The following is an 11,149-nucleotide window of genomic DNA, read 5'->3' on the forward strand; positions in this document are numbered from 1 at the left end:
CCGTTTTGATCCCATTCCCCACTCCACCCCCACAAAATGTCTCTGGTATATGACTGTTCATTATTCTTATTATTTTCTCACCTAGTCCATTATACTCCTGCTATGAGCAAAACCATCCAGTGATAATAGGGTGTTTTGGGGGAGCTGAGATATATAGGAAATCTTCATACTTGCTACTCAAATTTGCTGTGAACCAAAAAAAGTGCTAAAATGTTTTAAGCTTAATAATAATAATAATATTAATAATAATAACAAAATGTCTAGAACAGAGAAGTTCAGGTAGTTCCACTGTTCGTTACCAACCCTCAAGGACACCAGAACATTCAGGCACTTACTCACCCCATTCCTTTAAGCCTTGACTCTTCATTCCTCCTTTCTTTGCTTCCCAGAACTTTAGTTGCTCTTAAATATTTAGCTAAAATGCCACCTCTCTTTCAAAACTTTCTTGGATGCCCCAGCCAAGATCACTAGCTTTGGGGTCACATGGCCCCAGCTCAGAACTTCACCCCATCAGAATACCATCACACATTTGGCACTTGTTATTGACACTCTCTATGTCTGTTCTGTCCTTGTCAATGGGGATGATAATGGTCTCCCACTCATGAGCCCGTGGGGACAGGATGAAATAATGACGGTAAAGAGCTCGGCACGGTCCCTGGCACAGGAAGACTCTCAGATAAATGGAGCCATTTAGATTTAACAGCCTCTGCCCAGGGCTCCACAGTACTGCGTCTGCTCCTTTATTGTAGCACTTCTTCAATTGGCCTGAAGGAGGGAGATGCTGTTTACTGGTGGGGATGCTGTGGGCACAGGTAGAGAGAGGAGGGGGCTGGAGGAAAGGGGTGCTGGCTCTCTATAGAGAGAGCCTAAGGTCTTCTGACCCTGGAACAAGGTCCCATACCCTGGGACTGTGGTAGGGAGAGGAGGGGAAAGTTATAGCCGGGTAGGGAGATTCCACTTCTAATTAAATGCAAAAGTGTTCACCCCTTAGAGGAGAAACGGGGAGAGCCTACATAGTGCTGAACTCGCACACTGTAAAACCTCGGAAAGCTGGGATATCAGGATGCCCCTCTCAGATGAAAGGCAGTACTGTAGGCCCCTTGCCCCATCTCTGATTCATTTTTTGCCTCTGAGAAAGCCTCTCTACTCCCCACTCCACTCCCACATGCTGAAGCATGGGGTAGCAACCTGTCCTCTGAGCACACGATCGGCAATTAATTGGGTCACGTCTCTAACCAGCTTCTTTAATATAGGAGCAATTTAATCCCCGAAGCCACCTTTCTTATGGTACAATGTATATGTGGGAAGTATCTTCGGGAAATATCTCCTTCCTATGCCTCATTTCTCCCAACCCCTCCGATGTGCTTACACTCACACATGCACCTGCACACGCGAATGCACACACACACAGGTAACACACGCAAACAGGTAGGCGCTCGAGGGAGCTGCCTGGCCTCAGCACCAGCGAGGCTCTCTGGGTAACAAGAAAAGAAAGAGAGCAATTTTGAGTGATTCTTTTGTTTTTCCCAGGTTCTAGCCAGTTCTTTCCCAGTTTCAAGGAACTAAGGAAGAGGAATGTTGCAAGAGCCTGTTTAGACTATGAAATGCTAGGATGATTTGAAGAAGGAGCAACTTGTGAGAAATGCCACACACGTTGGGCCACAACAATTTGAGGAAGGGAGGCATTGAATCTGTGGGGCTCGATGTAGTCACCTCTGGCTGATGAAACTAAAGAGCCCATCTAAGTCATGATGTGCTGTAAGGATAACATCCTTACTAGATTTAGAAGATAGTATAGCAAAGAACGTAAAAACACTTCATTGCAAATTGCTTCATATGTAGTAGGTATAAACATGATAATATTTAGATCCATTTAACACAACTAGGTTATTTAAAATATTTTCAGCTGTTTCTTTCACCTTTTTAAGATGGCTACCAGAAAATTTTAAATTACTGTATAATGTGCAGTCTATTCTTGCTGCAGGCTCTCTTCTGGGCTTTGTTTTTGCCCTGGTATCAGCTGAGCTTGGATGCTGAAGCCTTTTTCATTTATCCTGTGCCACTCAGATCCAGCAGCTCTTTATTCTGTTTCCCACCAACACCACTAAAGGGTGGTAAGCCCTCCCTGCTGGCTCAGCGGGTTAAGGCACAACACTGCAAGCAGGCTGCAGCCATTTCAAGTGTGAGTTTGATCCCCAGCCCCGGAGTGTGACCCACATGGCACAGCAGACCTCTCCTGATCTGCCTGCTGCTCCCCTCAGCTGTGTACTTCGTCAATCTGCCTGTTCTGCTCCCCACTCTGTCTCTGGTGACTCTTCTCACCACCTTTGCACCTCTGTCCTGTACCCCTGTTCTGTATGCATAAATAAATAAATCTTTAAAAAAAGAAAAAGTGGGCCCTCCCTGGTGGCGCAGCGGGTTAAAGCACAGCACTGAGAATCAAAGCCGCTTCCGCATGAGTTCGATCCCCACCTGCCCCGGAGGTGACTCACATGGTGTGGCAGACCTCTCCTGACCCGCCCGCTGCTCCCCTCAGCAGTGTACTTCGTAGATCTGCCTGTTCTGCTCCCCTCTGTGTCTCTGGTGAAACCTCTCGCCGCCCCTGAGCCTCTGGCCTGTACCCCAGCTCTGTACGCATAAACAAATACATCTTTAAAAAAAAAAAAAGAAAAGAAAAAAGAAAAAGTGATGAGGGGTGAGGGCATTCATTGTCCCTCAGGCCGCAGAGGTTGCTCAGGGTTACATGGAGTTCCAGCACATCTGCTTTCCTCCAAAGACCTCCTGTGCCCGTGACTGAGCATCACCTGGAAGCCCTCCTCCCCCATATCTCCTTCACCTGCTGTCACCATCATTGTCATCACCTCTGCTGTCACTCTCCTCCCCCTTGGTTTCTCCCTATTCTCACCACCCTCATCATCACCACCTGCATCCTTCTTGTCTGGTGGACTATCTCCTCCCTGTAACAGCATCAGCTGTCTTCCTTGCTGCATCCAACCCCTAAGCCCTCAGGAGCTGAGTATTGCAGGCTGGGCTCCCACCTTCCATCTGGTGGCTGGGTCTAGAGTCATCACACTGCAGGGCTTAGGAGACCCAGGTAGCTGCCCTGGAAGGGGTGAGGCTGCATCCCCCTGCAGAAGCTGTTGTCAGACCATGTTGCTCGAGGATTTTGCCCCTTTTGGTCACCCTTCCTTGAACTCTTTGGCTCTGCTTCGCCATCAGTCACACCATTCACTCCCTCGTTCACTCACTTCTTCAGTAGGCATAAGCCGAAACGTACCAGCTGTTGGCTCCCACTCCATATCTAGCTGTCAAGCCACATGGTAGACCCTGGCCACCACAGGTGCATAAACCACAATTCCTAAACCCCAGAGATCTTACAGGTTTCAGGGCCTCAGAGAGACATGAAGAAATCTAACTCTGTCATCAGAGCCCACTCCTGTTCTCCAGGCAGAGAAACTGAGGCCAAGTAAGAGGGACAGCATGGGGTGAGTTTCAAATCTCTCCTGATTCAACAGGGCAAGTAAGAGTCAGCTTGGATTCTCTAACCAAATCAGGATGTGTCGTGCAGCCCACCTTTCCTGCCACATGGAGCGCACCCATGGTGTCCCTGCTTGTCCACAGGTCCTGGTGACCTGCTTTTTGCCTTCACTCTACTGGCTGCCCTCACCATGCGAAGTGGGATCGCCCACACCCCAGACTCTGCCGCTCTGGAAACTCTGCTTAACTCGGGACATCCACACCTTGTATCCTTCCAAATGGGTGTGCTCAGTGTCCACACTACTCAAAGGCTGCTTAGTACATGTTGTTAAATTCCAAACAAGCATGTATTACTTCCCCCAACCAATGGTGAACTTCTTAAAGGCAAAGAGGAGCTGTGCATTTTGCGACTTACTCTGTCTTTCCCAATCTCTCAGCATTAGGTAGCAACCTCCGTCTCTGAATCATCTGACAAATGGTGGTGATCTGATCTACTGAGCAGACGTGTGTGTGTATGTTGGGACATGCACGTGTGTGTGTGTGTGTGCGCCTGTTTTGTATCCTGAATCAGTGTGGCTAGCAGGGATGCTTGCGAGTTCCATATCCGTGTAAGCACATGCGTGGGTATGTGGGGATGAAATCTCCAGCGATTACAGTTACAGGAGCTTAGACACACATCAGCACAATCCGTCAATTTCCAGACACTCTCTCTCATGGCAATTTCCTGCCAAATCTTTGACTTGCAATTAAGAAAGCAGATAATTTGAAGCATTTTCCTCTGCATGTTGAGATGGATTATAATCCTAATTTGATAAAGACTCTTAATGAGTCATTAGCCACCCTTGGCTTCTCCTCAGGTCAGCCAACTTCCCAGGCGCTGGGAGGCAGCCATGCTCAGACCATTACATGTTATTGGCTTCGGCAGCACTAAAACAAAAGACAACAAAGCCACACCAAAGACACACAACAAAGACACACCAAACCTTTTGAATTCTTTTTTCTGCAGCTCCAAGATTTGAGTACCAATATTTTTTCCTGCCTTGGAACAAAGCCTGTAATTTCCTGACAACAAAATGCCGCCCCCGGGGTCTTTGCACTTGGCCAAAAGTGGCAGACACAATGCATTGTAGACCTCCCCCACGTGGGTCCTCACAGAGATGGTCATGATCCTTAAACCTCTGCAACTCATAACACAATTTGTTTCCTAGAATATGCTCCCCAAGACCAAAGCTGGGGTTCCTGGAAGCAATAACGATTTCAAGTCTTTTACAGAAAATGATCCTACAGCACTCCCTTTTCTGTTTTTGGTGATCAGGGGTCAGAAAGCACAGAAAACCATTTGGAGTTTAGCCTACCCATTTCCTTCCTTCCAGACAGAGTGAGACATCTTTCAGCCCCAGGCTTAGATAATTAAATGCTTCAGAAGCCCAAGTCCTGGTTCCCCTTGGGTCACCCACTCTAGAATTTAAGAACCCCTATTCATGTGTGGACTCCAGTGGCCACGTGTGCAGCACACATGCGTGCACAACTCGCCATAGACTAGCAGGTGGGACAAACCCCAGCGCACCCACAAGCACAGAGGCAGGATGTGAGGAATGGTCTGATTCGTCCTTGACCATGAGATCAGGAAGGGAGTCAGGAAGAAAGGGAGGCTAAGTCAATCAGTATGTATATGTCTTTGCTGCCTGCCTACTACGTGCCAGGAACACCGCTAGGCGCTGTGGGACCATGGTGCACAGGCAGGATGGAGAAGCCGGTGGTGATCGGAGGTGATAAGACAGGTGGAAGCTGCATTGTGGGTGCGAGGGTGGCATCCCTAGTCACACTCAGCCTTCTGAGCGATCCCTCCGAGGCCCTCCCCCATGACTGCACTCATCCAGTCGCCTCTCTACTCTATTTCTGCTGTCACCAGGCAGGCTTGGGGTGAGATAAAAAGCCTCCACTCCCCCCACTCCACTCTGCCCTGTGCATTCGATCAATGTGACAAATGCTCTTTGGGCAGGACCCCTGAGGCTGTCTCCTCTGCCACCCACCCCTCCTTCCTTCCCAATGAGTCCAGGGAGATCTGAGCAGAGGGGTGATGGATAGCCCTGTCTTATTGTTCCAGGCTCTGAATCCAACAGGGGCCTGGGAGAGCTGTATAAATCAGAGCCTGGGCTGGGCTCTTACCAGCTCGATGACTCGACAAGAGGAATGGAAGGCAAGGGACCATAAAACTGTCTATGGGCTAAGTCGTTTCAACTCAGGGCCAGGGAGAGAAAATGTTTGGTTCTTGGGAGCCAGGACTCATTGGAGGAGGCTAGGTGGGGCTGCTGGCCTGGATGCTGAGAGGGGGCTGAGAGACAGGGCCCACAGGAGGACACTCACCGTTCCTCACCTCTGGTGCCCCCGCTTTCCCACCACCCAGGAGGTAGAGGGGGCACAGTGCAAAAAAGCACAGACCCATTGGGCCCTGCTCTCAAGGAGTTCATAGGCTAGTAGGAGAGACAGGTAGGGGGCAAGGGGTGTACCCCTACATCCATAGCATGTAATTCAATACCCTTGGTCACAGCGCCTATGAAAAAAGTGCTGCACTGGGCCCTCCCTGATGGTACAACAGGTTAGGACACAGCACTGCAAGCTAGCCACAGCCACTTCTGTGCAAGTTCCATCCCCTGGCCCGGAGGTGACCCACATGGCATGACAGACCTCTCCTGACCCACCCACTGCTCCCCTCAGCAGTGTACTTAGTCAATCTGCCTGGCCTGTTCTGCTTCCCTCCCTGTCTCTGGTGAATCCTCTCACGGCCCCTCACCTCTGGCTTGTGCCCCAATTCTGCATGCATAAATAAATAAATCTTTAAAAAAAAAAGAAAGAAAGAAAAAAGTGCTGCACTACCGATTTACTTGTCATTCTCTCACTAGACTAGAAGCTCCTTAAAAGAGGAAAAGAGAGTGAATGAATACTTGAGGCCCACTAAGCTACCTTTAGGGACTCAATTCACTTCCACCATCACAGTTCATAATAGACTTTATTGTCCTTGCTTTATAGGTGAGAAGTCTGAGACCCACAGAGTTTGTGCGACTTGCCCAGGGCCAAAGTGAGTACATGGGAGACTGGGACTCAGGCCAAGCCCCGGTGTCCCCCACACCCTGCTCAAGGTCTCCCTCATCCTGTGTCTCCAGCATCTGCCTTGCTGCGATTGTGGGAGGAGAGAGAGGAGGCTGAGTGTGTGAGTCACACTGCGTGGGTGGCTGGTGGGTCAGCAAAGACTTTGCAGAGGAAGTGATTACAGAACAGTTTTAAAGACAAATGGATTTTGCCAGAAATGACAAAAGATGAGAGTAAAATAACATATGCAAAGTGACATGGAGGCATAAAATTGTTTGGTGTGTAGTGACACCATGCCCCCCCCATCCCCCACCCCCACCGCCCCAACTCTCATTCTGGGATCAAGAAATGGGAGCTCAGCAGTTGGTTAAGAACCAGACGGATGGTAATGGTACGACAGGCCCTCTATCCTGGAGTTTGGTGTTTTTATTTTGCTGTCATCTTTCCCAGACTATACAATCCAGATAGGATCCATCTGACTGTGCTCACAAGTGAAACTCCAACATGGAGAGTGGTCCCTGACTCATTTTAGGATGAGTGGTAGAAGTGGACCAGGAAAAAAAGGTGTTTTCTTTATCACTGACCTTCCATGAGGCTGGTATCATTGGCCAAACTTGGAGCCCTTCTTGCTTGGGGACAGGGAAAATCATTGTAAGGTCAGAAAGGCATTGAGAAAGGACTCAAGGAGGGGTGGGGAAGTTATTTGAACAGTTGGTGAAAGCCAGCTCTGTCTTCTCTGCCTCTTTCTCTAGTCTACAAACTAAAACCAAGATATGAGATCAGAGGAAGGGGGCCATGGAGCAGATTTTGGGCCTACCCCAAAGATCCTTCTAGGGCAAATATTTGAGGAATACCTATACTGAAGGAGTAACATGAACATATTCTCTTTTAGAGACACCTAAAAGGGAATATGAAGGGCTGTGAGACCCCAAATGACATCCAGTTGCCCCCACTTTCTTCTCTAACTTAATGGCCTCCACCCCAAAGAAGCCTATGGCTCACCAGACTGACCTTAGAAACTACAAAGGTGTTAACCAACGGTAAGAATGGAAAGAAAAAACAGTCAATGTGAGAGTTTCACAGTCACTTTTTAACACAGGAGGAGGGAAGAGTAGAAACAGATGCAAAAGAGATTTGAAATCACAAACCCAAACTCATGGTGCTGGTTGTTCCATGTGAGAAGCCCTGAGAGAATCACTTTGGCGGGGGACAGGGGGATGAATAAAGTCCCCAGCCTTCCCACAGAACCAATCGACCAGACTCCCTCTGTCTAGGAAACAAGAGGTTCTTATCCTTTGAGATACTGAATAAGAATAATATTGGACTTGAGAATACCAACTGTAATGGAAGATGAAGGGAATTAAGGAGAGGACTGAAGGCTGTAACAGTGTGATCTTTAGACCTGTCTTAGCCCTTAGAGAAATTGTCTGCACCACCAGCCCTAGCAGGTTAGAAGATTCTGATAGGCCCTGAGAGCACTCTAGTTACTGACATCCAAAGTTCCCTCAAAAAGATTCATTTTCTACCTGATCATCTTAGGGGGGACCCATTAATCAATAAACTCTGTCACTTACTACCAAAGAATCCCACATCAACTTATAGTGCCTCTTTCTTAAATAAGAATAAACGGCCAGATATTTGAAGAAAGCACAAATGGAAAAAAAGAAAAAGAGAGAAAGAAAATAAAAAAGGGAAAAATAAGACATTGCAGGTTATAGAGTTCAAAAAGCAATAATACTAATTTAAAATAGTAAGAGGGAATGTTAACTGCATAAAACAAGAAGAGATTATATTGAAAATGGAAAATATTAAATGAGAAGATCTCTTTGAAATTAAAAATTAATTTTAAATTTTCCTAAAAAAATTGTAAAATAAAGAAAAGAAAATGACTGTCCAGTGCCTTGGTTATTTGCATGCTCTCTTTGCATGACCACAGATGTGACTAAGATAGAACTCTGCTGCCTCGTTATATTTTTCAGGTTGTACCTCATTTTACATCCTTGACCTCTTTGGATCACCATCTCCTCACTAATAAAAGATCATTTTTGTGGCCCTCCCTGGTGGTGCAACAGGTTAAAGCACTGCACTAAGAAGCTGAAACCACTTCTGCATGAGTTCGACTCCCTCCTGCCCCAGAGGTGACCACATGGCGTGACAGACCTCTCCTGACCCGCCCGCTGCTCCCCTCAGCAGTGTACTTCGTAGAGTCTCTGACCTGTTCCCCAGTTCTGTATGCACAAATAAGTAAATCTTAAAAAAAAAAAATAAAGATCATTTTTGTGGGAAAAAAAATTTTCCTCAAAGCTCATAAGTTGAGCTATCCCCAAAGGGTAAGGCAAAAGGGAAAAAGATGAATAACAGAAGAAAAATAAAGGACATTAGTCTCTTGATTAGCTCAAAGCAAACAATAAAAAGAAGACCTACCACAAATACCCAACACCATCATTGTTATGATGCTTGACACCATAAGGGGTCAGTATCTTAAATCTTCTAATGAGAAAAGAACAGGAAACAAAACCAAGAATTAAAATATTAAACTGGGCCATCCCTGGTGGTACAACAGGTGAAAGCACAGCACTGGATAGGTGCCTGCAGCCACTTCAGCACAATTTTGATCTTCCACCAGAGAGGTGACCAACATGATGTAACAGATCTTTCCTGTCTTGCCCACTTGGCTCCCCTCACCAGTGGACTTCATTAATCTGTTCTGCTCCCCACTCTGTCTCTGGTGAATCTTCTCACAGCCCTTGCATCTCTGGCCTGTACCCTACTTCTGTATGCATAAATAAATAAATCTTTAAAATTAAAAACAACAAAAAAAGACATCAAACTTCTTCAAAAGCAACATCAAATGTTAAAAGATTGCAGATAACTGCCTTCTAAATTCTGAAGGAAAATATTTTTTAATCTAGAATTCTATGTCCAAACAAATTATTAATTACATGGAAATGTATTCTAGAGATAATTTCAATCATTAGTGATGAGAAACTTACCTCAAAAGCACTCGTTCTTGGGAAGTTATTGAAGGACAGGATTTGAAAAAGTTGAATGATAGTCTAAGAAAGAAAACAGGGAATTCGGGAGACAAAAGACCAACTACAGGAAAGCAGTAAAGAAAATATTCAAAATAATACTAAAGTAAAACCTCAGGATGACAACCATATAGTATTCCAATTTCCAGACCAACCAATCCAAACTAGAGCAAAACAGAAATTTCTTGGAGAGCTAATTGTAGGGGGAAAAGATGGAACAGATAAGTTTGGCTACATGAAACATAATATTGACAGATATTATGAGTTGTTGAACCATTTGAAAAAATTAATTATAAGCAAACATGGACACTAGATCAATAAACATGGAGGCAATTGTTATCTCCAGGAAGAACAAAGGATTGTACAAAAGGGGACATATGATCAGAGTGTACTATTGGCTTGGTAGTAAAGCATTAAGTATAAGCATTAGTGCATACGTTTATAAATTGTTAAATTAGCCATTTAACAAAAAGAGAATTTTATGTTGGAAATGGAAAGAGAGAAAGTGCAGGGATAGAGTTGGGTGAGAACTAAGTTCTCAGCTACCACAGTAGAAAGTCAATATATTGTAATATTGCATTGAGCAACCCCCACACTGATAAAGAAATGGGAGTCATGGAGCCAGCTACATAATGCAGGATGGTGCTGAAACGCAAGATCCTGGCGCCTTTTTATTGATAAACCAGTCATATAGCATTAGTCATATGAGGAAGTAGAAAAAGAGAGGGAGAAGTAGAAGAAACAGGGGAAGGGTGAAACTAGATTTCCCATTTGCTGATAGCTTGGTATGTAGATCAAGCCCTGACTTCCCAGTCAGGATTTCAATCTTATCAATAAGGCTTTCCACTGATCAGCTTCTGGGGTCCTTCCTTATACATCAGTCAATGGCCCCCAAACTTTCCTGGTCATACCTCATGGTGTATAACCTTCCCAGGGTGATCTAGCTTTATGCTCTTAATTGATATGAAAGTTACCTCGTATGGTTGGGCTCCTATGACATGCAGTTCTGACCTTGCTTTAGGAATACAGAACTTTAGGTAATAAAGTGGAGGCTGGATAAGCTATCTAGCATTAGCAGACCCACAATATAATTTCTGAAATTGGGAAATTAAAAAATGCTAGTATAAGCAATTTTAAAACATGGCAATATTTACAAATGAGATTGGTATGTGGAGAAGTGAGGCAAAGCAACTATTGATTTCCAAACTATGCATTCTTGATTAAAATAAAAATTAAACATTTGAGAATGGGTCCCATGGCTCAAACAGTCCAGCTGAAGCTTCTCAGGATATGAGATCAGATGATGATTTGGAGCCAAGAGTGGCCACAACTGTGTGCTAGGATCAAACACATCACTCTATTTCATGTCACTGCCTGCTCGTTACTCTGATTAGAATGCCCCACTAAACAAGTCTCCTAAGCCCCCAACTTGGGGAATTTCTCTTCAACCTTTAAAACTCTTCTACCTGGCCCTCCCTGGTGGCGCAGCGGGTTAAAGCACAGCACTGAGAATCTGAAGCCACTTCCGCATGAGTTCGATTCCCGCCTGC

General features: G+C 45.6%; 1 long non-coding RNA gene across 1 annotated transcript; it reads left to right on the forward strand.

Moving 5' to 3' along the window:
- The first annotated feature begins 6,512 nt into the window (after positions 1-6,512).
- On the forward strand, positions 6,513-8,614 carry LOC105854062. The gene is made up of 3 exons (XR_001145783.1): positions 6,513-6,556; positions 7,460-7,607; positions 8,547-8,614. It is a non-coding gene; the product is annotated as an uncharacterized LOC105854062 (long non-coding RNA).
- The last annotated feature ends 2,535 nt before the right edge of the window (positions 8,615-11,149 follow it).

This window comes from Condylura cristata, unplaced genomic scaffold, assembly GCF_000260355.1.
Source record: "Condylura cristata isolate star-nosed mole 26May11 unplaced genomic scaffold, ConCri1.0 scaffold00025, whole genome shotgun sequence".
Taxonomy (NCBI): Eukaryota; Metazoa; Chordata; class Mammalia; order Eulipotyphla; family Talpidae; genus Condylura; species Condylura cristata.